A 27718-nucleotide genomic window follows, 5' to 3' on the forward strand; every position below is an offset into this window, starting at 1 on the left:
CTTTGAAGATCTTTTCCTTGGTCTGAGTTGATCCTGTGTGGATTATAATTTGACGGTGGGATGTCCTATTCTTGTCTGGTCTATTTGGGGTTCTAAAATCTTCTTGTATTTGAATACGCCTATCTTTTTGTATGTTTGGGAAGTTCTCTGCTAGGATCCTCTTAAACAAGTTTCCTAGACCATTAACTTCTGTTTCTAGGTGCTCCTTTACACCCATTATCCTTAGATTAGGCCTTCTGATGGTGTCTTCCAGGTGTTGGATAGATCTATCATATTTCTTGTACTTGTCTTGGATGGTTGTATGTTCTTTCTGTATAATATCTAGGCTGTCTTCAATCCCTGAGATTCGATCTTCTGCATGGTCTTACCTGCTGGCAAGACTCTCTACTTTGTTTTTTATCTCTTTTCCTTCTAATTGGTCAGCTTTGATGGCTTCAAGTTCTTTGTTGAAGCTCTGTTTTAGGTCTTGTATAAATTTCTTTACTTCCTTAATTTGGTGTTCAGTGTTTGTTCTCAAATCACTTAGTTGATTGGTTATGGTTTCTTTGGACTCCCATTCCTTCTGTTGGGTTCCATTCAGCATTCCCTTTGTGGTCTCCCTGACTTCCTTCAGCTCTTTGTTAATGGATTCCATGAATGCCTTTAGTGATCTTTGTGTATTCTCTACCTGGTCTCCCAATTCCTGAATTACTCTTTGATTAGCTTCCTCCCGTCTGTGGGATTCCTGCAGTTCTCTTTCCTCCCGTTCATGGGATTCCTGCAGTTCTTTTTGAGTGTTCTCAGCCTGTTCACGCCATTCCTCCCTTTCTCTTTGAGTATTCTCAAGTTGTTCACGCAAATCCTGTATCAGTTTTTGAGTAGCTTCCTCATGCTTATGATATTCCTGTATAAACTTCTGGGATGCCTCCTCTCTCTGCCTATCACGCTCATACAGAGTCCTTTGTACATTGTCAAACTTCTCATTCATCATGTTTGCTAGTAGTGTTTGTAGAGCTATTTGGGAACTCTCCTCTGGGTTATTCTTTATCTGTTCTAATCCCTGATTATCAAGATTGGAAATTGAGATACCCGAATTTGCCATTTTTCTTGTGTTTTTCCAGCTTACTCTGCCCATTTGAGATGAAGATAGCACCAGTTTTGTGCTAGAACACTATCTTAAGGCAACCATCAACCAAAGTTTGCGTTTGTACAGTCAATAGTCTACAGATACAATCTAGTTCAACATATACATCTATTCAACATCAAACAAGTATATGTTAAAGGACTTCGATCCGCAGAAAAGAATTTGGTAAACCAGAAATTATTAGGATTAGGGAGAGATGTGGGTAAAAAATAGGAATAGATTGGTGTGGGGAGGCACAGGGAGAGTTAACTATGTCCTAATCACAATGCAGGAAATGGGTTGGGTAGGATGCAAGTAGAGAGAGAGAGAAAAAGAAGAAAGGGAAAGGGAAATGAAAAGAGACCAGAAAAAAATAGAAACGTAAAAATGAATATTATTATGGAGATTAAAAGACCATCTATTTAGAGAGGAATGTGAGTAAAGAGAAGGGAAGGGACGTAGAGGAGAAGTGAAAACCTTAAAAAAAATGCTTAAAATATTATATAGCTATAAAGAGGTAGTACTGCTATTAAGGAATTTAAGTCTCGGAGGTTTTGAATTGAGTAATAAATTTGTGGATTAAGTGTGTACACAATGGGAGATAGGGTATACTAGTTAACTACAGTTTATCTGAGGATGTGCAGGACAAGAGTTAAGTCACGTAAAGATGATCAAAAGAGAGGATAAGGTGCAAAGGATAAGAAAGGGAGAAAAAAGATCAGAAGTTCAGTAGAGCTGGATAAAAAAACAAAAAACAAAAAGATAGTTAAGAAAGAAAGAAAAAGAGAAAGAAGACAAGAAAAGAAAGGAAAACGCACATTCACGTATTCCTAAAATAAAAATTATAAGAGGAAAAAAAAGTTACTGGAAAACAATTATTTTTTCAAAAAAGGCAAAAATTAAAGATTAATAACATTTTTAGAAAAGGAAAAAAAATTTATATATATATAAGGTACCAAAAAAAAGAACAAAAAGAAAAAAAAAAGAAAGAAAAGAAGAAGAGAAAAAAAATTTCTTTGATTTTTTTTATTTTTTTGGGAGGGGTGGAAAGAATCCTCTATCTCCCTTTTGTCTGTAACCAGCCTCTTGTTGAAGTCTCTGGTCAGCTTGAGTTCCTGTGGCTTGATTGGTTTCTTAGGTCAGTTTGTTTGAACAGGCAGAAAAATGCTCTCCTTTACCCAAGATTTGAGATCCCCCTCCCAGATTAGTTTAATGGAGGGTGATCTGCTTTGAGAGTCACAAAAGAGGGGGATGCAGTAGTCAGGCCTTTCAACAATCAGTAGCTTTTCCCTGGGGCTATTTTGTGAAAAAAAGACAGAGCTCAGCCTGGAGCCATTCTCAGGGTTTCTGTTTTTCAATTGATTGTTGAGGCTGCTAGAGGGAGGGGCAGCCTCTGGCTCTGGTTACCCAGTGAGGAAAGCCACTCTAATGTCTGGCGCCTGAGCTGGGTGACTTTTCCCTGGATGAAGTTGAGTCTGGCAGGTCAGTTCGCCGTTAAGTTCTTGTGACCTGCTAAATGACTCTTTATATTCCAATGCCTGAGTTGGAGCTGGCAGCTCCTCCAAGCTTTGTCAGTATCCAAGATGGAGATCACCGGTGCTGGGGGGGTAGGGGTGGCCTTCCCTCCTCTGCTCCCTGAGAAGGAGTGAGGACGTCGGGCTTGTACTCACATTGAGTCTTGGATCCTGGGTCGTCTCTGGACTGCAAACTGCAGGATGAAGATGTCCGCTCCTTGTCGGTTCTTGCTGGTGTTGAGTAGAATCCGCTCGCCCGCTGTGTCTGGCTCCTTCGTCCTGGACTTTCTGTGTGAGCACTCAGGTATGTCTCCCCCAGAGGTGGGCACCGCGACCTTTCCGCCGCTGCCGCAGCGGGTGCTGGCAAGTGCTCAGATGTGTCTCCTTTCCTTGGCTTCCCCTCTCTTGTCTAACTCTCTGTCCTGTGATGGCACACTTGGTGTGATTCTCTGGCTTAGGACTGTTCACTGGAAATCTAAAACTGGTTTCTATACGAGAGCTTGTTCAGATTCCAGCTTCTCCTCCGCCATCTTCCCGGAACTCCCCCTGAGTTGTTTTCTTTGGCTGGAAATCTCTTTAGTGTTTTATGCACAATATGCAGAAATGTCCTGAAAAAATATTCATGGATAAAAACAATTCTACACGATCAGGAAAATTTGCACCATGTGAAAAAGTGGAAAATAAGATGAGAAAAATTCTATTCCTGTTTATATAAAAGGTAGGATTGGACATGGATCTACCAGTAGACTGAAGAAGAGAAACAATTATTTAAGTGAGTTGTTATTATAAATGTAATAATATAATGATATATATGGTAAAATAAAACCTGATGATGAGCCATGAACTCTGCCTGGGGAGTTCAAGAAAATCCTTATTGCTCAGTATCTTGATACATAGGAAGGGTGAAACAAATATTCTGTAAAATGAAGAAAATCTTATGAAGTTCAGTAATCTCTAAATATTATGATCAAGGAACGTAATGTATCAGGAACAAGGTACCAGTTAATTGAAGAGTGAAATTGGAGCAATTGAAATGACCATATTGCTTGGAATTATGGAACTTCCTTAATATGCACAGGGGCCTGGGTTCAATCCCCAGCACTAAAAAGCAAGAAAGGAAAGAAACCAAGAAAGTTTTGCAAGTTGGGGTCTATAGTTCTCTTTCTTTGGTGTGTCCCTGCCTGGTTTTGGGATGAGGGTTATGATGGCTTCATAGAATGAGTTCGGTTGTGAACTTTCTCGTTCAATTTCATTGAAGAGTTGGAGGAGTATTTGTGTGAACTGTGCTTTGAATGCCTTGTAGAATTCTGCTGTAAAACCATCTGGTCCTGGGCTTTTCTTAGATGGGAGGACTCTAATTGCTGTTTCTATGACAATACTTGATATGGGCCTGTTAAAATGATTTAACTCATCTTGGTTTAGTTTCAGCATGTCAATATTGGCCAGGAAAAGGTCCATTTCTGCCAAGTTCTCAAATTTATTAGTATAAAGTTTTGAGAAGTATTCCCTTATAATGTTCTGAATCTTGGTTGTTTCTCCGGTGATGTTTCTATTCTAATCTCTGAGTTTATTTTTTTGGGTTGTTCTCTTCTTTTTCTGATAAGGTTTGCTAAGGGTCTGTCAATTTTTTTAATTTTTTTTTAGAAGAACCAACTCTTTTATTGTTGATACTTTCTATGGTCTTTTTGTGGATTCTAATTCATTTAATTCTGATTTAATTTTAATTATTTCTTTCCTTCTACTGGATTGGGGTTTATCTTGCTGCTCTTATTTAAGGAGAGTCAGGTACCTTATTAAACTGTTGGTTTCAGATCTTTCCGTTTTGTTGATGTAGGAACTCAGAGCTATAAACTTGCCTCTGAGTACTGCCTTTGCTGTGTCCCAGAGGAGCTGGTAATTTGTGTGTTCATTTTTGGTGAATATCATGAACATTTGAATTTCCTTTCTAATATCTTCCATGACCCACTCGTGATTCAGCAGTGTGTTGTTCAGCCTCCATGTGTTACAGGACTTTCTTTGGTGGCTTTTGTTGGTGAGTTCTAATTTTATTCCCTTGTAGTCTGAGAGGTATAAGTTCAATGCTTTTGAATTTGGACAAGTTTGCTTTGTGGCCTAAAATGTGGACTATTTTGAAAAATGTTCCATGTGTTGCTGAGAAAAACCTGTATTCTTATGCTGCTGGGTGAAATATTCAGTAGATGTCTGTTAAAACTGGTTGATCTATGCAGTTGATTAGATCTGCGATTTCTCGAGTTGATCTCTCTAGTGGGGAAATTGGTGTGTTAAAGTCCCCAACAATTAATGTCTTTGGATCTATGTGGGATATGAGGAAAAGTAGTGTTTCTTGGATAAATTTGGGTGCTCCTTTGTTTGGTGAATAGGTAATTACAATTGTAATATTCTCATGGAGGAGAGATTCCTTAATTATTAGTATGTAGTGACCTTCTTTATCACTTCTTACTAATTTTAATTTCAAGTCTATTTTACCTGATATTAGGATTGCAACTGCCGCCTGTTTATGTGGGCTGTTTGCTTTGGTTCCAGCCTTTCATGTTGAAAATGTTGTTTTTATGGGCAACATGTGACTCCTGAAGGGAATAGATAGAAGGATCTTGCTTTTTAATCCATCTGGGCAGTCTATGTTGCTTAATTGGAGAGTTAAGTCCATTAATGTTGACAGATAGGACTGAGAGGTATTTGGGAGTTTCTGCATTTTTGTGCACCTTCTTGGGGGCTGCAGCAACTGGGTTCCTCCTATGGTTCTTAGATGCTCAGTTTGGGTGTGATTTCTTGGCCTTTATTGCGGTCTTGTTGGTTTTCTCTGTATAGAAAATCATTAAGAATCTTTTGTAGGGCTGGTTTCGTGGATATATATTGTTTCAGTTGTTCTTTGGTATGGAAGGTTTTTAGTTTACCTTCGGTTATGAAGGAGAGTAAGCTGGGTACAGTATTCTTGGTTGATAGTTGTTTGTCTGTAGTGCATGGCATACATCATTCCAGGTTCTTCTTGCTTTGATTGTCTTTGATGAGAAATTTGAGGTTATTCTAATTGGTTTCCCCTTATAGGTGATTCATCTTTTCTCCTTGACAGCTTTAAAGATCTTTTCATTGGTCTGAATTGATCCATTGTGGATTATAATGTGACAATGGGATGTCCTATTCTGGTCTGGTCTATTTGGAGTCCTAAAACTTATTGTATCTGAATAGGTCTATCTTTTTTCATGTTTGGGAAGTTCTCTGCTAGGATCCTGTTAAACAAATTTCCTAGACCATTAACTTGTTTTTAAGTGCTCCTCTACACCCATTATCCTCAGATTAGGCCTTCTGATGGTGTCTTCCAAATGTTGAATAGATCTATAATATTTCTTGGATTTGTCTTGGATGTTTATATGTTTTTTCTCTATAATATCCATGCTGTCTTCAATCCTGGAGATTCAGTCTTCTGCAAGTTCTAACCCACTATCAAGACTTTCTACTTTGTTTTTTTTTTCTTTTATTTCTAATTGGTCAGCTTTGATGGCTTCAAATTCTTTGTTGAAGCTTTGTTTTAGATCTTTTATGGACTTCTTTACTTCCTTAATTCGGTGTTCAGTGTTTATTCTCAAATCACTTAGTTGATTGGTTATGGTTTCCTTGGACTCCCATTCCTTCTTCTGGGTTAGATTCAGTATTCCCTTTGTGGACTCCTTGAGTTCTTTTATTTCACCACTTATGGATTCCATGAATGCCTTAATTATCTTTGTGTATTCTCATTCTGGTCTCTCAATTCCTGGTCTCTTTGATTAGCTTCCTCCCATTCATGTGATTCCTGTAGTTCTCTTTGACTGATCTCAGCCTGCTCACACCATTCCTTTATTTCTGTTTGAGTGCTCTCAAGCTGCTCACGCAATTCTGTATCAATCTTTGAGTAGCTTCCTCATGCTCATGATATTCCTGTATTGGCCTTTTTTTGCCTCCTCTCTCTCCCTATCATGCTCATACTGAGTCCTTTGCAGGTTTTCAATCTTTCCATTTACCATGTTTACCAGTGGTGTTTGTAGAGCTTTTTGGGAACTCTCCTCTGGATTATTATCTGTTCTGTCTACGGATTATCATGAGTCGGAGTTGAGATACCCAGACTTGCCATTTTTCTTGTGTTTTTCCTGCTTGCTCTGCCCATTTGGGATGAAAGTAACACCTGTTTTGTGCTAGATCACTATCTTAAGGTAAGCATCAACCAACGTTTGTAGTTGCTCAGTCAAAGTCTGCAGATACACTCTAGTTCAACGGATATATCTATTCAACATCAAACAACTATGTATTAATGGGTTATGAACCACAAAGAAGATTTTGGCAAACCAGAAATTATTAGGTTTGGAGAGATGTGGGTAAAAATAGGGATAGAAGGATATGGAAAGGCAGAGGGTGAGTTAACTTAACTAATTGTTAATCTCAAAGTGGGAACTAGGTTGGATAGAATGATAGTAGAGAGAGAGAGAAAAGAAAAGAAGATAAAGATATAAAAAGAGACAAAAATAGAAGAACAAATATTAAAAATTAAAAAGTGAAACACTTAAAAACTTAAAAATTATTCAAATTTAAAGATGTAATATTCAGAGAAGAATGTGGATAGGATAAGATAAGGGTAGGGATGAAAAGGAGATGTGGTATACTAAAAATGCTTAAAATATTATATAGATATAAAGAGGTAGTACTATTATTGAGTAATTTAAGTCTAAAAGGTATTAAATTGAGTAATACATTTCTGGATTAAATGTGTACACAATGGGGGATAAGATCTAATAATCAACTACACGTATATCTGAGGATGAGCAGAAGAGCAATTAAGTCATGCAAAGAATAAAAGAGAAGAAAAGGTTCAAAGAATGAGAAGGAAAGAAAAAAGATCCAAAGGTCAGTAGTGATAAATGAAAAAGAAAAAAAAAGAAAAAAAGCACACACTTATACCCTTAAAATAAAAATTATGAGGAAGAAAAAAGTTAATAGAAAACAATTTTTTAAAAAAAAAAGTTCAATATTAAAATTTTTTAAAAAGTTTTAGAAAAAATTTTTTAATAAAAGGTACAAAAAAGTTCTTTGATTTTTTTTTTGGGGGGGATGGGAAGATCCTATATCTTCCTTGTGTCCTTAACCTGTCTCTAGTTGGAGTCTCTGGTCTGCTTGTGGTATTTGAATTTGCTGTGGCTTGGTTGTTTTTTTTTAAGTCGGTTATTATGAGCAGGCAGAAAAATGCTCTGCTTATCAGGATTTTTTGATCCTTCTCCCAGAGGGAGATCTGCTTTGAGTATCACAAAAGAGGGAGATGGCTGTTTCCTCTACTTTAAAGATACTGTGTTGAGGCTAGGTTCTGGGTAGAGTTGAGGCTTTTCAGCAAATAGTAGTTTTTCCCTGAGGGGCTAGCTTCTGAGTCACTCACAGAGCCCAGCCGGGAGCCTTTTTCAGGATTTATGTTTACTGTATTTCAATTGATTTTCAAGGCTGCTGTAGAGAAGGACAGCCTCTGTCTCTGTGTAATCAGTGAAGAAATCCACTCCTGGGGCTTGCGCCCTGTTCTGGATGACTTTTCCCTGGGTGGAGCTAAGCCTAGCAGGTCAGATTAGGTTCCTGTGAGCTACTAAATTACTCTTGTTTCCTTCCAATGCCTGAGTTAGAGCTAGCTGCTCAGCCAGGCCTTTGCCAGTATCAAAGATGGAGATCTCTGGTAGTGGCGAGGGGAGGGGTGGTCTTCCTTCCTCTGAACCCTGAGAAGGAGTGAGGATGTCAGGCTTCTTCTCACGCCGGAATCTTGGTTCCTGTGCTGTCTCTGGTCGGCGAGCAAACTGCAGGATGAAGATGTCTGTTCCTTGTCAGTTCTTGCTGGTGTTGAGTAGAATCCGCTCACCTGCCGCCTCTAGGGCCTTTGTCCGGGACTCTCTATTTTGCCAGTATGGTGGCTACATCTGCCACTGCTGCCGCCTCAGCAGCTGCCACCTCAGCTACAGCAGCTGGCAAGTGCTCAGATCTGTCTCCTTGCCTGGATTTTCCCTCTCTGGCCTAACTCTCTGTCCTGTGATGGCACACTTGGTGTGATTATCTGGCTTAGGACTATTCACTGGAACAAAAACTGCTTTCTATGTGAGAGCTTGTTTAGCCTCCAGCTTCTCCTCCGCCATTATCCCAGAACTCCTCTGAAACCGTTATTCAACTATTTTTTTTATTTCAAAGATAGGCTGTCTATTTTTCGAAAAGTTTCCTAGCATAAAATAACTAATATTTCAATAGAAAGTACAGTTTATTAATTTCAAGGGAATTTTAGATATACGCATGATATTGTGGTAACGTTTCTAGTATATTACTTGAAAAAATTCTGTTCAAACTCTTAAATATTCGTGTGTAATGACAGGGAGAGAGGAAGATAATTCATACTGGTTAGGAATTTGCAATGCCTCAAAAATCTATTGAATAATTTGTTATAAGCACATAGTCAAGCTACCTGATATGGCTTAGGTTTTTTTTTTGTTTCTTTATTTATTCAAAATTTTAACATGTATGCATGCACAGTGGTAACATTAAAATTATTAATCATAATACAAATATTGCAAAATCATAGACAGGTATCATACATTCAATAGTTAGCACTTATGATTGTAATAATAATTTTTATGAAGATGATGATGACCACAGTGTAGCCTGATAATGACAAGGTAGTGAATCAAAAGGAAAAATTTTTAGACATCTTTTAAGCCAGATTTCCCACATTGAATACATAGTACTAAAAAGCATTGGATTAATACAATAAGAATAATAAAAGGAGAGTCTCAATATGAAGAAATACAATCACATAAACAGGTGAGACAGTAAAAACCCTAATGTTATTCTTTCAGTCTCTCTAAATATACTCACATTTCTTGGTACTATTGTTTTCTTATAAATAAAATCGCTTATTTGCACATGTTGATTATCCCACATAGATAAAATATAATAAGCTGAGTGCTTTCTGTTACAAATCATCTTGTTTGTTCTAGCCTTAGGAATTTAGGAGAAAGCCTTTAACTACCCACATAGCCATTGGCTTAGTTATATATCCCTAGAAGTTAACAACACATGCCTCAAGAAGCATACTTCACTCATTAGGCAGAAATCCATGATCAGTTTTAGTTTCCATCCAGTTAACTGGGGAAAATCTATGTATAAATTTATTAAGAACTCTTGGCAACAAATAAAGCAATAAGAAAAATTTTGATGGACTAAGATGTAGTTTTCAACTCAGTGTGATTAGTTCAAATACCATTCTCATTAAGACACTATTCAATAACCAATGTTTTCCAATGACATATTCTTCAATAGAGCTGTAAACACATGACACAATTACATAATACCACTTAAATATCTGGAGTTACATTAAAAGGACACGGTCCTTAGAGCCAGGAGGAAAATTTATTTTTATTTCTGCATGAAAAAAATTTGTGACTTTATACCAACAAACTGAATTTGACACTTTCCTTATTTGTAAGCTAAGGGGGAAAATGTAAGGACTCTTCACTTTTCTTTTTTTTTTTTGCTCTATAAGCCAACAAATATATTCTTCAATATCTCTGGTAGAATACATCCATTTACAGATGAGAAATGTAAGGCCAGTAGTCAATGTAATGAGTAAATAATGATACTAGAATTTGTGTCTGAGCCCTTCACTCTGTGTGCTTACAAGCAGAAGTAATTTGGTGATGGAAAGGGCCAATAAGAAAAGACTATGGGGAAAAACATACTTTGTAAAATGTTGCTTAAATCTAGGTGACCAGTGATGATTACATGAAACAGGCTGGTGTCAGGGGCATAAAAAGGAGTACATAGAAATCATATTAGTGACAGAAACTCAGAAAATCTTCATCCTTCATCTTAACTAATGGGTGATAGCAGAAGGGTAAGAAGAAATCTAGTGTTCTACATCTCTGGCCAGGCAACTGTGTTAGTGATATTCTTGGTGATAGGGAATGCAAGTGGAAATGATGGATTTAGGGAGAAAAAAACTCTGATAGTTGTAAAGTTTATATGAAAAAGAATAATAAAATTGGGGGCATTATTAAAGGGAAGAGTTAAGGGAAAGTTCTGACACAGTTCTGAACAATGTGAGTACTATTGTGGACAAGATTGGAAGAATGAGATAAATAAGGAAACAAGAAAGTAATAAACTCAGATTTACAGAAGTAAATAAAGGAAAGAATTTGCAGGAAGAAAAGGTCAAAACTGTTACAGAGATATTGAAGGAAATATGCTATTTGGATTTGAAAACTAAAAAGGTATAGACACGTTCAATAAGAACAGTGTTTTGGTGATATCTCCATGATGAAATAACCCTGTCATTCAAACTGCCACAAATTCTTATATGTAGGAAGTGCTCTGATAAACTTCAAGCTTTTATTGAATGGAAGATTTCAGACATTACCCTCATCACTAGGATTAAATTTCTAAAAAGATAAGGCATTATGCTTTAATGCCTTTCTTTCATTTTCTCTTACACATTGGCAAGTAGGGGAGGATTCTTATGTAACAATAATACAATGTTGACTTGTAATCACACAACATCTAGGATATAGTGTTAATTCAGATGTTTACTAATTAGCTCTAAAATTTATGGATATTTATATTTCTCCTGGGTAAACTAATGAGCTCCAAAATAATTGTACACCCTCTAATGTGGGCATAGGGTTATACTGTGGAACTTTCCCGTTCAGATAGGGAGTACTACCCTATTGTTTAACATGGAGAACGTACCCTCATAGACTGTGTGTGTGCAAACCAGAAGTGGTACTTGAACAAGGGAAAACATGGGACCTATGTTTCTTTGGGGCTGGATTACTTCACTTAATATAATTTTTTCTAAGTCTTTCCATTTCCTAACAAATGGAGCATTGTTATTCTTTCTGATGGAGGCAAAGAATTCCTTTGTGTATATATACCACATTTTCTTGATCCATTCATCTACTCAATGGCATCTGGATTGGTTCCATATCTTAGCTCTGGTAAATAATGCTGTAATAAACATAGTTGTGCTGGAAGATTTAGTATGGCCTTGTTTGTGATCATTTGGGTAAATGCCCCAAAGTGGGATTGCTGGGTCATAGGAGAGCTCTAGGAGTTTTTTGAGGAACATCCATACAACTTTCCAAAGTGGTTGAACAAGTTTACACTCCCAATAACAATAAAGTAAGGTTCCCATCTGGCCACATCCACTCTAGCATCTGTTATTCTTGTTCTTGCCTATGGCCATTCTAACTGGGGTGAGGTGGTATCTCCATGTGGTTTTGATTTGCATTTCTCTTATGGCTGTTGAGGTCAGGCATTTCTTCATGTGTCTATTGGCAATCCTTCTTTCCTCTTCACAGAATTTTCTCCGTAAGTCTTTAGCCCTCTTATTTTTATTTATTTATTTATTTTTATTTTGAAAATATTGTACAGAGGAGTTAAAATTACATGGGCAAGATAAAGAGTACATTTCTTATCAAGAATTTTAGCCTCCTCCTTTGTTTACCCTTCCCATCCCTTCCCATCCTCCCCCCGACCCCCAATCCTCCTCGAACCCCCCATGAAAGTTGTAAAGTTCATTTTCCACATAACGACTTGTACATCTCAATGTTGGAATGTAACCCACTTATTTATTGGGCAGTTGTTTCTTTGAGGATTTGTTGTTGGGGGATTTAATGTTTTGAGTTCCAGGTATAGTTCACATATGAGAACCTTGTCCATTGTATGGCTAGTGAATATCTTCTCCCAATAAGTAGGCTTTCTATTGATCTTGCTAGCTATATCCTTTGCCATGCAGAAGCTCTGCAACTTAATGCAATCCCATTTTTCCAAATTTTCTTTGATTTGTTGTGTTTCTGTAATGATTTCAGACCTGCAATGTTTTCAGAGTGTCTGCTTTGACTCCGAGGTCCTTGATCCATTTGGATTTGATTCTGGTGCAGGATGACATTATGGATCTATTTTTGATTTTCTACAAGTGATTAACCAATTTTGCCAGCACCATTTACTGAAGAGGCTGTCTTTCTTCCATTCTATTTTTTTAGTTCCCTTATCAAATATTAGATGACTATAGGTCTGTGGGTTTACTTTGGGTTTTCAATTCTATTCCATTGGTCCTGAGGTCTGTTCTTGTGCCAGTGCCAAGCTGTTTTGATTACAATGGTTTTGTAGTAGTGTTTGAAATTTGGTATTGATATTCCTCCAGCACTGTTCTTTCTGTTAAGGATCGTTTTTGCTATTCGGGATCTTTTATTGTTCCATATGAATTTTTGGATTGCCTTTTCTATTTCCTTGAACAATGATGTTGGGATATTGATAGGTATCACGTTGAATTTTAGATAGCCTTGGGAAGTTTTGCCATTTTCACGATGTTGATCCTTCCAATACAGGAGAATGGGAGTTTTTTTGCCACTTTCTAAGTTCTGTTTTGATTTCCTTTTTCAAGTTTTTAAAGTTTTCATCATAGAGATCCTCCACTTCTTTGGGTATATTAATTTCTAGGTATTTTATTTTTTGTGGGGCTATGACAAATAGAGTTGTTTTCTGGTTTTCAGCATGCTTTTCTCATTGTTGGCATACAGAAAAGCCATTGTTTTTTGAGGATTAAATTTATACCCTGCTACTTTACCAATATTTTGAATCAGCTTGAGTAATTTGAGAGTGGAGTCCGTGGGATTCTTTAAATACAAGATCATGTCATCTGCAAAGAGGGAGAGTTTTACTTCTTCTTTCCCTATTTGGATCCCTCTAATGTTTGCATCTGGTTTTATGGATTAACTAGGCATTTAATTCTAAATTGAAGAGAAGTGGAGACATTGGACATCCTTGTCTCGTTCCTGAGTTAAGAGGAAATGGCTTTAGTTTTTCACCATTAAGTATAATGTTGGCTGTAGGTTTGTCATATAGAGCCTTTGTTGTACTGAGGAATGTTCCCTGGATTCCTAATCTTTGCAGAAGTGGTGTTGGATCTTGTCAAATCCTTTTTCTGAATCTATTGAGATAACCAGGTGGTTCTTGTCCTTGCTCTTTCTGATGTGATGAATTATATTAATTGATTTGTGTATATTGAACCAACTTTGCATGAAATGAATCCTGAAATGAATCCTGTTTGATCGAGTTGCATGATTTTTTGGATGAATTATTGAAGTCGATTGGCCGAAAGTCTGTTGAGAATTCCTGCATTAATGATCATCCAAGAAATGGGTCTATTGTTCTCTTTCTTTGAAGACTCCCTGCCTGGTTTTGGGATGAGGATTATGATGTCTTCATAGAATGAGTTCGGTAGTGAACTTTCTCTTTCTATTTCATTGAAGATTTGGAGGAGTTTTGGTGTGAGCTCTTTTTTGAAGGCCTTGTAGAATTCCTCTGTAAATCCATCGGGATCTGGGCTTTCGTTAGATGGGAAGACTCTTACGGCTGTTTCTATTTCATTGTTGGATATGGGCCTGTTAAGATGGTTTAACTCATCTGGGTTTAGTTTCTGCATGTCAATATTTGCTAGGAAAAGGTCCATTTCTGCCAAGTTCTCAAACTTATTAGCATAAAGTTTTGAGAAGTATTCCCTTATAATGTTCTGAATCTTGGTTGTTTCTGTGGTGATGTGTCCATTCTCATCTCTGAGTTTATTTATTTGGGTTGTTCTCTTCTTTTTCTGGTAAGATTTGCTAAAGTTCTGTCAATTTTGTTAATTTTATCGATGAATCAACTCTTTCTTTTGTTGATTCTTTCTATGGTATTTTTGGATTCTAATTCTTAATTCTGATTTAATATAAATCATTTCTTTCCATCTACTGGATTATTCAAGGAGGCTCTCAGATGTCTCATTAAATTGTTGGTTTCAGATATCTACAAGTTGTTTGTGTTGGAACTCAGGGCTATAAACTTGTCTCTAAGTACTGCCTTTGCTGTGTCCCAGAGTAGGTGGTAATTTGTGTGTTCATCTTTGCTGAATATCATGAATATTTGAATTTCTTTGTAATGTCTCTCATGACCCACTGGTCATTCCACAGTGTGTTTATCAGCCTCCATGTGTTACAGGACTTTCTTCGGTGACTTTTGGTGGTGAGTTCTAATTTTATTCCCTTGTTGTGTGAGAGAATGCAAGGTATAACTTCTATGTTTCTGAATTTGGAAAAGTTTGTTTTGTGACCTAAAGTATGGTCTATGTAGGGAAATGTGCCATGAGCTGCTGAGAAAAACGTGTATTCTGATGCTGCTGGTGAAATATTCCGTAGATGTCTGTTAAATTTAGTTGATCTATGCAGGTGTTTAGATATGCAGTTTCTGTGTTGAGTTTTTGCCGAGTTGATCTATCTAGTGGGGAAAGTGGTGTGTTAAAGTCCCAAACAATTAATGTCTTTGGATCTATGTCAGATTTGAGGGAAAGTAGTGTTTCTTGAAGAAATTTGGGTGCTTGGTTGTTTGGCGAATAGATATTTCAAATTGTAATATTCTCCTGAAGGAGAGATCCCTTAATTAGTATGTAGCAACCTTCCTTATCTCTTCTCACTATTTTTAATTTGAAGTCTATTTTATTTGTTATTAGGATTGCAACTTCCACCTGTTTATGTGGGCCATTTGCTTGGTAGATTTTGTTCCAGCCTTTCACTTTGAAAATGTGTTTGTTTTTATGGGCAATATGAGACTCCTGAAGGCAGCAGATAGAAGGATCTTGCTTCTTAATCCAACTTGACAGTCTATGTCGCTTAATTGGAGAGTCAATCCCTTAAAGTTGAGAGTTAGAATTGAGAGCTGTTTGGGAGTTCCTGCCATTTTATGCCCCTTCTTGGGGGCTGCAGCAACTGGGTTCTTCCTATGGTTCTTGGATTCTAGTTTGAGTGCGGTTTCTTTGCCTTTATTGTGGTCTTGTTGATTTTCTATGTGTAATACATCGTTAAGTGTCATTTATAAGGCTGGTTTGGTGTATATATATTGTTTCAGTTGTTCTTTGGTATGGAAGGTTTTTATTTGGCCTTCGGTTATGAAGGAGAGTATAGCTGGGTACAGTATAATTGGATGATAATTGTTTGTCTTTAGGGCATGGCAGCTCTTCTTGCTGTAATTTTCTCCACTGAGATATCTGAGGTTATTCTAATTGGTTTCCTTTTGTAAGTGGTTGATCTTTACTCCTTGACTGCTTTAAGGATTTTTTCCTTGGAATTGATGCTGTGGGGATTATAATGTCAAGGTGGGATATCCTGTCATGGTCTGGTCTATTTGGGGTTCTAAAAGCTTCTTGAATCTGAATAGGTCTATCTCTGCATTTTTGAGAATTCTCTGCTTGGAAAATGTTAACCAAATTTCCTAGACCATTAACTTCTGACTCTAGGTGCTCCTCTACACCTATTATCCTCAGATTAGACCTTCTGAGGGTGTCTTCCAAATGTTGAATAGCTCTAGCATATTTCTTGGATTTGTCTTGGATAGTTGTATGTTCTTTCTGTATAATAACCTCGCTGTCTTCAATCCCTCATATTCGATCTTCTACATGGTCTTCCATGCTCTCAAGACTTTCCACTTTGTTTTTTTTTCCATCTATTTGGTCAGCTTTGATGACTTCAAATTCTTTGTTGGAGCTTTGTTTTAGATCTTATATGAACTTCATTACTTCCTTAATTTGGTGTTGTGTTTATTCTCAAATCACTTAGTTGATCGGTTATGGTTTCCTTGGACTCCCATTCCTTCTGTTAGGCTCCATTCAACATTCCCTTTCCGGTCTCCCTGACTTCTTTCAGCTGTCTTTTATTGGATTCCATGAATCGATTTTTGTGCTAGACACTATTTTAAGGCAAGCATAAACCAAAGTCCTGTAGTTGCACAGTCAAAAGTCTGGGCATTTTGTCAGTATCAATTTCTGGGCCTTTGTCAGTATCAAAGATGGAGCTCTCTGGTGGTGGGAGAGGGGCCACCTTCCCTCCTCTGCTTTCTGAGAAGGAGTGAGGATGTCAGGGTTCTATTCATGCCAGAAGCTTGGTGACTGGGCCCACTATGGTCTGTGATATGCAGCATGAATATATCTGTTCCTTGTCAGTTCTTCCTGGTGTTGAGTAGAATACGCACACTGTGTCTGGCATCTTTTTGACTGGACTCTCTCTGTAGGCATGGTGACTCTGGCCGCTGATTCTCAGATCTGTTTCCTTGCCTGGATATTCCATCTCTGGCCAAACACTCTGTACTGTGATGGCACACGGGGTGTGATTCTCTATCCTAGGACTGTTGACTGGAACACTAAAACTGTTGTCTATATGAAAGCTTGTTTAGCCTAGACCTTCTGCCATCTTCATCTGAATTCTAGATTATGACTTTTTATACTCTAACTTGGGACAATGATCTGCTGTCAGTTACTTTCCTCTCTTCTCCTTCTTTTGCCCTTCCACTTACATAATTTTTATTTAAAGAAACATACTTGAGCTTGTATTTCTAAATTCTTTAAAATTATCTGAATTTCTTCATACTTCTTGCAGACTCCTATATCTTTCTCAAGGGAATATTTTGTCACTACCATTTTTATCCTATATGATATTAGATATCTTCCTGCCTAATTCAGTGCAAGATATAAATTACACTCATTTAGATATTGCAACACTTGTACCACCATAAAATCCTTTCTTACGAAGAAATAATGATTTTAGTATTTCTGGGGAGGTGTCATCTGTCATTTTTGAATGACCCTAAATGATACTTACATGCAAACATTTTCAAACCAATATGCCATTCAGTAGATGAACGAATCAACAAAATGTGATATATATATGTATATATATATGTATATATATGTATATATACATATATGTATATATATCACATTTTGTTTATATATATATATATATATATATATATATATATATATATATATATATATGGTTGAATTCTATGCTTCCAATTGAAAAGGAAATGGAAAGATTTTTTAAAATCCTGCTAAATAAAATAAGCCAGACCCAAAGACACAGATTCCATAGTTTCCCTCATTTGTAATAATAGGATATGTATAGAATAACACTAGCAGATGAGCAGAATGGCTCAAAAGCTTTGCATATAGGACCATACAAGATCATGTTGAGCAAAATAAACATCTAGATATGGAAATAGAGGTTTTTCTTTGTGGGTGTTTTTTTTTAATGTACTATGTGATTTCTTTTTTCTTTTGTGTTTTCCCCTATAGTTTATCCCCTGCTGTATTTGATTTCAGTACTGTGTGTATTGCACATGCATTTATCTTAATTTGAGAAGGCAAGATGAACAACAAATTGGGGAGACAAAGTTCAAAGGGCAAACCAATGCAATAGCAATACTCACAAGACAACATGTTGGAAATTTACATTACAACTTGTGAGGGGTTTGGGGGGAAAGGAAAAGTGTGAGAAAAATGAGGTAGTGGGTAAAATTTCGACATGTTATGTATTCACTACCTTACAATTAATGCAACCCCTGTATATATCACCTTAAAAATAAAATTAAACAAAAATAAGTTAAATAAAGTATAATTTCACTGTATTGCTATAGTAAATATTATCCTATGTGCATTACCTTTTAAAAAATGAACACTATTTGGCATCTAATTTGAATTAATTACACCTTTCTTTATCAGAGGTTCATCAACTTGAATGTAATCTAAATATACAATATTTTCACAATATATCTGTCATAATTTTCAAAAAAATTATAAGTTAATATTGTCCCATAGTAAAACAGAAAACAGTTTAATTCTCTGGAAACTCCTAACTTTTAAAACTGAATAATTGTTAAAAGGACAGAATATATGTGTTCTTCAAAGTTCTTACAAATACTAACTACTCATTTTCAAATTCTGAACATTCCATATCAGAGATATTCAAAACAGTACCTGTTTGTATGATATTTAATTCTGCAATAACTGCAGTTTCTAATGGGGTGCTACATAGTGAGAAATCAACAGAAAAAAAATAGCCACATTCTGGTGGAGGATATAACTACGAAGTATGTGTAATAATTAATTCCTCAAGAGTAAACATTTGTTCATCAGAGTAAGCTATTATTTCTGTGATCATCAATCCCAAGCTTTTATGCCATAAAGTCTTCGTAGCCCAACAGTTTCCAATTTGTATGGTGCACCTTAAAATTCCCTTAATTCACATCATGAATAGCTTATCACTATTGTGAAAAAATACTACACTTGTGCTAATATGATGCCTTTCCTATTGTGGAAAGTACACTACACTAAACTTTGCTGCAACATTTTTCTGAGTTCTAGAAATCAGAGCACTTGCAAATATTACTTATATTTTTATCTATCATAGATATTCAGGAGGCTAAGATCAGAAGATTGTGGTTCAAAGCCCACCCAGTCAGGAAGATTCCTTAGATTCTTATCTCCAATAAACTTCTCAGGAAAAGCCAGATTCAAGTGGCACTGAGGTTGAAGTTGTAGTGCATGAGCCTTCAGCAAAAACTGGCTCAAAGAGAGTGGCCAGGCCCAGAGTTCAAACCTGAGGACAAACCAAAAAATAGAACCAACTCCAACCTCGCATTTTTCTCATTGTATACAGAGGCATGTAATTAAGGAAATTTCTTCCAGTATTACAAATAGATAGAAGAACCAAGACCTCACACAATTATTGTCTTCATACCATGTTACACCAAAGCCTCAAAAAATTGCTTGTTCTAAATTAATAAATTAATATCATCCATTTGTTGGCAACTCTGTGCAGATTATTCACACTATCTCATTTTATACATGAACTGTTGGAATTATCAATTAACTAAGTTCTAATTATACCTCGCTTGAAAGAATATTTTAAGCAAATAAAATGCCTGATTCATGTGTGAATTTGTCAATTAAAACCTCTACTTAAAAAGAATTTTGTAGTATCCTATAGAATATGAAATTAGAAACAAAACCAAAATATTTATTTTAAATATAAATTCTAATTTAGCAAGGAGGTCTACAAAGTCCTACATTAGATGAACTTTGTATTTTTCCAGGCTTAAACTTTTGTAATCCTTCATTATTTCTTTTAAATCCAACAGAATGATGCTTATTTTTTCAAATTTTTGATTGGGAATCATGAGCCATTTTGCATCTAGGAATGTTGTGTAATGCAGAGAGCATTTAAAACACAACTGAGGATTATATATGAGTTGCATTTCAATAGGAAACTTGCCTTCTCAAAACATAGTGACAAAATTAGCCCAAACTTCCAACTGTGTATTCCTTTCTTGTTTTTTGGTGTGTTTCATTGAGACAAAATTATGCTACCTGGTCCAGGGAAGGTATCACTATGTAATCCCACTCTCTAATCTCCTGTCTTAGCTTGAGTGCTAGAATTCCAGGCTTGTATCAAATTGCCCTTCCATAGTTTGGTGGTTTATTTAATCTAGATACAGACTAGAAATTCTGAACTTCTCCTATGATCTTATTCATTAGACTGACTGTTCAAGTTGTTTATGTACTACTTTCAAAGATGTTCTATCATTTCACACAGGATATGAACATTTTCAGATGCACCTGCAGGGGTCTCTGATTCCTTCTTCCAGGGATCCAATCCCTTTAATAATGATTACTTGACTTTCTTTTTATCTCTGGTCCCTAGGTATGTAATATTATCAAACTTTGAATAAATTTCACTTGAGGACTTTCTAATATTAAAAATTATCACTTGATCTAGTCTTACTCAGGATATATTTTCTATTGTTTTCTAACATTTCTCCATATTCTGAGAGTTGTTTTATTTGTGCAGGTGTGTTTGCACATATATGTGCCTCTGTGTGTATGTGTATGTTTGTATGTGTGTATGCAAAAGCCTCAGCAACCTCATTCAGCAATCTTGCTCATGACTAGTATTCCATCACTTGAGTTCACGCCTATAATTCTAGGTATTCAGGAGGCTGACATCTGAGGATTGCAGTTCAAATCCTGTATGAGTAGGAAAGAAATGTTCTGAGGCACTTATCTCCAATTAACCACCAGAAAACTGGAAGTGGCGCTGTGGCTCAAGAGGTAGAACACTAGTCTTGAGGTGAAGAGTGGAGAGATATTTCCCAGGCTGAGTTCAAACCCTGTCTCAACCATCAAAAAGAAAGAAAGAAAGAAAGAAAGAATAAAGATAAAAGAAAGAAAAAGAAATGAGATCTTGGCCACCAGTTCATTGCCAGTATAATTCCTGCTTTCTCACCATGGACTTTTTTTCCAGTTAAGTCCATGCTCTTATATCTAACTTGCTTTGGAACCAGAATTATTCTTCAATTGTACATTTTACAAATTTGCGTGATTAGCAACCATGATTTAGAGATAGAAGTTGAAAGAGAGTGGCCTCATCGTTCATGTTCCTCTTAGTATTAATTATTTCTCTATGTCACTCCCATAGATGTACATAATGGCCTTGGCTTTATTGGTTCAATGTTGTCTTATTTGCAGAGTCTTCTATAGTATATTGAACCATTATACTTAAACACAGAACTTTTCTTTCTCTTATTATTCCTATTGTTTCTTCTACTGTTAACTTGTGTACACTTGGGAAATAATTCACAACACACACACAAATAAACTTTTCTGAGAATCTTCTCCAAGTTAAGTTTAATTTAAGAGCACTTACGGAATTTGAAGTTAATGTACTCATGGATAATGGTTTCTTTTATGTTTTTATAGTAAAAAATAATGTACAGAGGGCTTAGAGTTACATAAGTAAGGTAATGAGTACATTTCTTATTGTTACATCCTCTTTTGTTTTTCCTGTGTTATCCATTCGCTCCCCATCTGCCCAATTCCCCCTCCCCTCCACAAGTTGTAAAATTCGTTTTCTACATAGTGTCTTGTTCATATCATTGTTACAATAGTTCATCCTGAATCTTTGTTTCAGCATTTTGTTGTTTCAATTCCCCTTCCCACACTAGAAAAATGTATATGCAAGATGCAGGGCACCAACATCATATCCAGTGAAAACAGGAGTTATATCATGCGGGAAGAACATGGAGGAGAAACGAAAAAATCACATAGTACATTTTAGATACATTAAAAACAATTTCAATAAAGAATAAAACAAGTTGTGTCCCTATCTTAGGTTTCATTTTTCTTAACATTATCTTATATGGCCATATGTACATGAATAATGTTTTTAAATTTTATATTTTGTATTTACTAAGTTGTCTCTGAAAGGCGTGTTACCTCATGTCCAAAGATGTCTTTGTGCTAGTTCTATGAAGCCTGAAAACATTCATTTTACCTGAAGAGGGTGCCTTTCTTCAATTTTTTTAGCTCCCTTATCAAAGATTAGATGGCTATAGGTTTGTAGGTTCATTTCTGGGTTTTCAATTCTATTCCAGTGGTCCAGAGGTCGATCCTTGGAGATTCCTCAAAAGACTCCACATAGAGCTCCCCTAAGACCCAGCAATCCCACTTTGGGGCATTAACCCAAATGTTCACAAACAAGGCCACATTAGAGGTACCAGCACGACTATGTTTATTGCAGCCTTATTTACCATAGCTAAGGTATGGAACCAACCCAGATGCCCCTCAGTAGATGAATGGATCAAGAAAATGTAGTATATATACACAATGGAATCCTATGCCTCCATCAGAAAGAATGACATTGCCACATTTGTTAGGAACTGGAAAGACTTGGAAAAATTATATTAATTGAAGTAAGCCACGCCCAAAGAAACATAGGTCCCATGGTTTTCCTATTTCCAATAACTAGTATATGTCTGAGTCAAACAGAAAAGGTCAGATAAGTTGATGTTAGGGAAATGAACCCTAAGATATGTATTCGAATGTTTTTTGTTCTTTCATGTGACTTTTTCTAACACATTTATAAGATGATTTCCTTGTTGCTTTTTATGTCCCTTCCCCACGGGATAACAATAACCCCTGATTTCACTGTATTTGATGTCGGTATAATTTCTGGAGGGGAACGGAAAAAAAAACAAATCATTTAAATAGGGATACAGGTGGAACCATTGCAGCAATGAGATGTACAACTCGTTATTTCAAAAACGAACTTTACAACTTTGTTGTTGGGGGGAGGAGGATTGGATGGAGGGGGGAGGGGAGGATGGGAAGGGGAAACCAAGGAGTAGGCTACATTGCTTGATAAAAAATATACTCATTCCAGATCTTAGCTATGGTAAATAATGCTGCAATAAACATAGTTGTGTTCGTAGCTTTAGTGTGGTCTTGTTTGTAAACATTTGGGTAAATGCCCAAAAGTGGCACTCCACATCCCCTCCAGCATCTGTTGTTATTAGAGTTCTTGATTATACCCATTCTAACTGGGGTGAGGTGATATCTCAATGTTGTTTTGATTTGCATTTCTTTTATGTCTAGGGATTGGAAGGGGAAACCAAAGAGTAGGCTACAATGCTTGATAAAAACTGTACTCATTATCTTGCACATGTGATTGTAACCACTCTGTTCAGTATTTTCACTGTAAGAAATATATATTCATTGTTAGAAAAAAAAAGAATCCAAGCTTGAAGAAACTGTCCCTGTCTTTTTTCGAGTGTGTTCTTTATTCATATAAAAACTTCTTCTTTAAAGTATTTCAAAAGGAAACAATGTGCCATTTGAAGGCCAGCATAGAACAAAAGGAAATAAACATTGTTTTAAAAGTTTTCTTTTGCAAGGAAACAAAGATTTGGAGGTTTTAATTTGTCTTTTGCATGGATATTTCACTATTGAGATGATTCTGTTGTTGCAGGAGTCACTTATTAATTCCTTTAGTCTTGTCCTGAATTCTCCAGCACAATTAGTATTAGAAAAAAGCAGGATCCAGTGAGTATGATCAGCAAAAGGAGCCTGTTCTCAAACCAGTGCTTTATGGATGGTCCCAAAGAAATATGTGCGTTTTTTTCTTGTTCGTTTGTTTAGTTTGTCCTGGTTCTGGAGCTTGAACTCAGAGGCTGGACCATGTCTCTGAACAAATGTCTTCCCTGGCCAACTTCCCCCAAAGCTAGGACTCTACTACTTGAGCCAAACTCCACTTTTGGCGTTTTTGGTGTTTGGTTACAGATAAGAATGTGACAGACTTTCCTGCCTAGGTTGGCTTTGAACTGAGAAAGTAAGAAAGCCAAGTGACATCAACTGTATCAAGATTTCTGTTTTGAACCAAGAAATACTAGACAAAGTTTATTATAAAGCTAATATTTGACAATTTTTAAAAGAAAAGAATATGTCTAACAAAGAATCCATAACTTAAATAACTCCACAAATGTAGGTGCACTGAATCATTTTGGACGCATTTTTTTCATCTGCTTGGGAAGATAACTATTGACTTCATAGATTCCTTTTGGGGAAACTTAGTCATATTTGCCTGTTGTCACTGGCTTTGTACACATGCATGCTGTACATGCTTCTAAGGGCCCTACATAAAGAAGTCTTGAAATTCTCAACAGTATTTAAATAAGATGCTCCAGCCTAAGGTTAAGATTTTAGGTGTGGACATTTATCAACACTCCTGATTCAGACTCTACTTGATATAATTTTTAATCAATATTTTGTTTTTAGTTTTGTTCTTTGTAAATTCACATGCACCTATGAAAAATTGTGTGGACATCCCAATGATATTCTCAAAGTACCTCTTAATCATGACTCACAAAAAGTTGTATTATATTACGACAAGGAAAAATGCTATAAACAAAGAAAACAATAATTAAATATTAATGATTACTAAAATAAAAAACAAAACAATTACCAGGGTTTTCAGTATTTGAAGTGTACATAGTAGAGTTTACTATTTTCTCATATTCCTGTACATTTAAAACTGGATAAAGCTATAAGTAGCATTTAAATTTACTCACTAAGATTACTATTTATAGTTCATCTCATCATTTGTATGTGGATTATATCATTATTTGTTCATCACTAACATATAACGTAAAGGAGCCCTGAAGATTTAACAGAAACTGTGTACTTAAAATCTTAACTTAAAATCTTAACTGCTTCTTTACACAGTCTTTGCAACTTCTCATTAGTAAAGTTTCTATAAAATCTGAAATGTACATACTTACTAGTACATGCTACCAGAAATATTATATACTTTATCAAAAATTTTTATGACCTGCCAAACAGTCTTAATTTTGCCATATATAAGCAAATCCCAAAATTAAACATATTTAAAACATTAAAACTTTTAACAAACCTTAACATTTGCTGCAATGATCATTATGACAAGTGCCTTTTGTAGAATAATTGAATTCTTCCTCCTACAAATCTCATGAACAACAAATATCTGGAATTATTTTGTTTTTGATATGTCAATCTTGACTTTATTCTTAAATGTGTGCTTATGTAAGAAACACATGGTTCTAAAATTTCACAATTCTTTTGAACTTATTTTTGTTGAATTGTCTAGTTTAAGAAAATCAATTACTCTTTATAAAAATGTTTTGTGCTCAATTTGGCTGCACACACACTAAAATTGGAACATACAGAGGAGATTAGCATGGTCCCTGCACAAGGATGATACACAAATTAGTGAATCGTTCCATATTTTTACAACAACAGATGCTGGAAGGGATATGGCCAGAAGGGAGCCTACTGCATTCTTGGTGGGAGTGTAAACTTGTTCATCCACTTTGGAAAGCAGTTTGGAGGTTCCTCAAAAGCCTCCACATAGAGCTCCCTATTATACAGCAATCCCACTTTTGGGCATTCTCCCAAATGATCACAAACCAGTCCATACTAAAACTACCACCACAACAATGTTTATTGTAGCATTATTTTCTATAGCTAAGATATGGAACCAACCCTGATGCTGCTCAGTAGAAGAATGGATCAATAAAATGTTCTCTCTCTCTCTCTCTCTCTCTCTCTCTCTCTCTCTCTCTCTCTCTCTCTCTCTCTCTCTCTCTCTCTCTCTCTCTCTCTCTCTCTCTCTCTCTCTCTCTCTCTCTCTCTCTCTGTGTGTGTGTGTGAATGTACACTTACACAACCACATTGGAAAGCAGTCTGGTGAGTCCTCAGAAAGATAAATATTGACCTTCCTTATGGCCCACTCATACCACTTCTAGGCCTCTATCCTGAACAACAGGTACCAATATTCAAGGACAAATGCACTTCCATGTTTATTGCAGCACTGTTCACAATAGCCAGGATATGAAAACAACCCATATGTCCCACCAGAGATGAATGGATCAAAAAACTGTGGTAACTATACACAACGGAATATTTTCCAGCCATTAGAAAAGACAAATTAATGGCATTAGTAGGGAAATCAATCAAGCTACAGGAAATCATGTTGAGCGAGGTGAGCCAAAATCAAAGAGACAAATGGCACATGGTCTCCGTAATAAGCGGATGTTAAATCCAAAATGTAAGGTGATATGACAAAATTAACAACACTTAAGAAACCAAGAACTTCCACTCATCTGGTCGAATCACTACTAAATAACCCCATTCTGCTGATCATATGTGCACACTGAAGGGAAACCAGGAGGACGACACAGAACTAGAGGGAATCAGGGAAAAACATACAACAGTGGGATCCATCAGCTGCACTGGACATTGACCAAAATGAACTAAGCAACTCAATGTCACTGGAGGGAGGGAGGGAACAAGTGGGAAAGAGGGAACAGCTGATGCTTATGCAATACAAAAGAAATATACATATTTCAAAACAAAAAAGTTTACATATGGAAGAAATAACTCTATTGCAAAGCTCATAGAATTCATAAATGTTGTAGACCATAATAGACAATTTGCTCCATCGAAGTTAGAATGTGTTTGTGACTTAAACTAAGCATCACTATCCCACAATATTGTGAAATTTGGGAAAGTATGTAACCACTTAATCACAATAAAAACATTTGAAAAAATGATGAAGGTGGAAAACTAAGTTGCTCTAAAAAACAAAAAAGGAAAATGTTCTGTGTATTTGTGTGTACACACACACGCACACACATATACTATATATATATATATATATATATATATATATATATATATATGAATTCTATGCCTCCATCAGAAAGAATGACAAAGCTCAATTTGTTAGGAAATGGAAAGATTTGGAAAAAAATTATATTAACTGATGTAAGCCAAGTCCAAAGAAACATAGGTCCCATTGAATCCCTTATTTGTAATAACTAGTATATGTCTGGGATAAGCAGAAAAGTTGAAAGCTTATGTGTATATGACTAGATAAGTTGATGTTAACCTAAATAACCCCCAAGATAGAGACACAAGTGTTTTTTTTCTTTATTGCTGTAGTTTCTCACGTATTTATAATGTACGATGTGATTGTTTTTCTTTTTTATACGTTCCTCCCCAACAATATAACCCTGTTTTCACTTTATTTGATGTTGGTGCACCTGCATCTTGAATGTACACTTCTCTAATTTGGTAAGGGAAAGGGAAAAAACAACATGCTTAAATAGGAATACAGTTTGACCCATTGTATAACAATAGATGCACAAGACATTATTTTGAAAAAGGAACTTTACAATTTAGGCTAGGGACATTTGGTGGGGCTTTGGGGTATGAGGAGTGTACTTGTGGAGGTGTAAGGGAAGGAATGGTGGGGGAAAAACAAAGGAGGAGGTAACAATGCTTGATAGGAAATGTACTTATTACTTTGCTCATATAACTATAACCCCTCTGTACAGTATTTTTACAACAAAAATGTATAAAAATGTTTTGAGATGGAAGAGTTTATGAAGCCCATTTTACCCTTATAATATCGTTAACAAAGAAATTAATGCAAAACACTGATATGAAGATATTTTGAAAAAGTGAGTGTGTGTGCATTCCTGCGTGTTGGCATGCTCAGAGTTTGAAATCAGGGCTTCAACATCTTGCTAGGTCTTTCTCTCTAGATTGGTGAGTTACTATATGAGCTACATCTCCATTCCTGACCCTTTGCTATTTCGTTAAAATTTTGAAAAATAATCTCATGAATTTATTTTGTCCTGTTGACTTCCAAATATTATCCACAGATCTCAGGCTCCTTAATAGGTATCCCGAGTAGTTAAGATTATAGGTGTGACAAACCAGTACCAGGCTTTCAGAATAATTTTAAAAGTAGAAGAAAATTTACTTCACAGAGGCCTGTTTTATCATCTCCTTGTCTTAAAGCATTTTGCAGTGATTATATGTGAAATTTTTCATTCTTGAATTATTAAAATACAGTAA

General features: G+C 36.1%; 1 non-coding gene across 1 annotated transcript; it reads left to right on the forward strand.

Moving 5' to 3' along the window:
* Positions 1-24977: 24977 nt before the first annotated feature.
* Positions 24978-25083, forward strand: LOC138833432 (U6 spliceosomal RNA). Its single transcript, XR_011373907.1, has one exon. It is a non-coding gene; the product is annotated as a U6 spliceosomal RNA (small nuclear RNA).
* The last annotated feature ends 2635 nt before the right edge of the window (positions 25084-27718 follow it).

This window comes from Dipodomys merriami, unplaced genomic scaffold, assembly GCF_024711535.1.
Source record: "Dipodomys merriami isolate MVZ:Mamm:240054 unplaced genomic scaffold, mDipMer1.0.p SCAF_207, whole genome shotgun sequence".
Taxonomy (NCBI): domain Eukaryota; kingdom Metazoa; phylum Chordata; class Mammalia; order Rodentia; family Heteromyidae; genus Dipodomys; species Dipodomys merriami.